We start from the raw sequence: 1,616 nt of genomic DNA, 5'->3' as shown, positions 1-1,616 counted from the left end.
AAGGCCAGCAGTCTTCAAGAAGAAGTCAAAAATATGGATTCTCTTGAGAAATTCAAGGCAACCAGAATATTTGAAAATAAATCAGGAACAGTGGAAACTATTGATAAATGAAAGCAACCAATGATGATACATGTAGAAAATCCTTGTCAATCATCATCACAGTACGGATTATCGTCAAAACATGCTAAAAAATAGACACAACAATATGGCCAATCCAGCCAGCGACCGCCTTAGGGAGGATCACATCGGGCAGAGAATAAGAGAATATCTTTGGAAGAATGATAGATAGTGGCATTTTCCTTCAAAGACAAAGCAATATCCAAGATGTTCAGGAGTTTGATGAAAAAGCCTGAGTTTAGATTAAAAGATCCAAGGAAACCCGAAGAGGTCGACAAGAAGGATCAATCAAATTATTGCCCATATGAGAGGTTTCTTGGACACACTATAGAAGAATGCTTTATCTTCAAGGACTGGCTCGAGAAGAATCTTAAATAAGGGAATATAACGATCCCAAAATAATATTTAAAATATAACGATCTCAAAAGAATATTTAAAAGAACCTGAAAAAGATTCCATAAATATGATTTTGGTTGAGCCAATCTCTCTGATTGAACCATAAACTAGAAAAGATGGATGGAGTATAGTTTGGAGCAAATCGTCCAAGAAAATACTGAATCAGATTTAGTATGCATCAAGACAAGCTCCCGTTCAAAGTCTTCAGCCTGCCAAACCTAAGATGAAGATTTAGCCACAAGAACCATCATCTTTAAAGACAAAGAAGAAGAAGAACACCACCACCACGAAGACTGATAGCAAGAAGACTGATAGCAAGGAGGGTAGGATAGGGGTTGCCTCTGCTAGATTAGTTCTCTCAGATTTGGGGAAGAAAATCCTCAAACCCTTGACCTAGTATGATTTTCTTTTTGTCCCTCTGATGTCTTATAAATATAACGATTATGATTTTAGCTATGTTTTAATTATTTCTAGTGATAACTTAACTTATTTTGACCAATCTAGCCTCAATCTTAATTCCCAAATGATCCTCAAATTGTACTCTAGTCCGATGAACTCATTGATAAGACTGAAGACAGCGCTGAGAATGAGGAACCAATCCTCGAGTGCCACGGTGCACCACTCACCATCAAATTAGATCTTTTGACAAAGAAGAAACACCAGAAGATTCAACAATGGTATCTCAAGAAGAAGAAATTACAGAAGTAAACTTAAGGAGTGGGAAAGTGTCACCCTGAGAACAGCTTCGACAGATAGAGGAAAGCAAATAGTAACTGGAAGCTCAAGAAGAGCTACCTCCACCTCTACCAGTGTAAGAACCACATAATCAAGAGAAAATTGTAGGGTCATACAAAGAGGATTACAATTTGCTAGCTCATCTTAGGAAGTTGTCGGCCAAATTAAGCATCTACGACACTCTAATCCTGTCAAAGGATATGAGAGAGTCTCTGGTTATAGCTTTGCTTGACCCAAAGATTTTCTTAGCTCAGTTGGCTAGCACATCCTAAGATGAAGTTTGTTCATTTAAAGAACAGTTTGGGGTAACCTTCACAGATGAAGATTTGTAGCTCGGTACCGCCGACCAAAATTGTCCACTCTATATC

The sequence above is a fragment of the Phalaenopsis equestris genome, unplaced genomic scaffold, assembly GCF_001263595.1.
Source record: "Phalaenopsis equestris unplaced genomic scaffold, ASM126359v1 Scaffold220753, whole genome shotgun sequence".
In the NCBI taxonomy this organism is placed as follows: domain Eukaryota; kingdom Viridiplantae; phylum Streptophyta; class Magnoliopsida; order Asparagales; family Orchidaceae; genus Phalaenopsis; species Phalaenopsis equestris.
Note: the sequence above shows the minus strand (reverse complement) of the source record.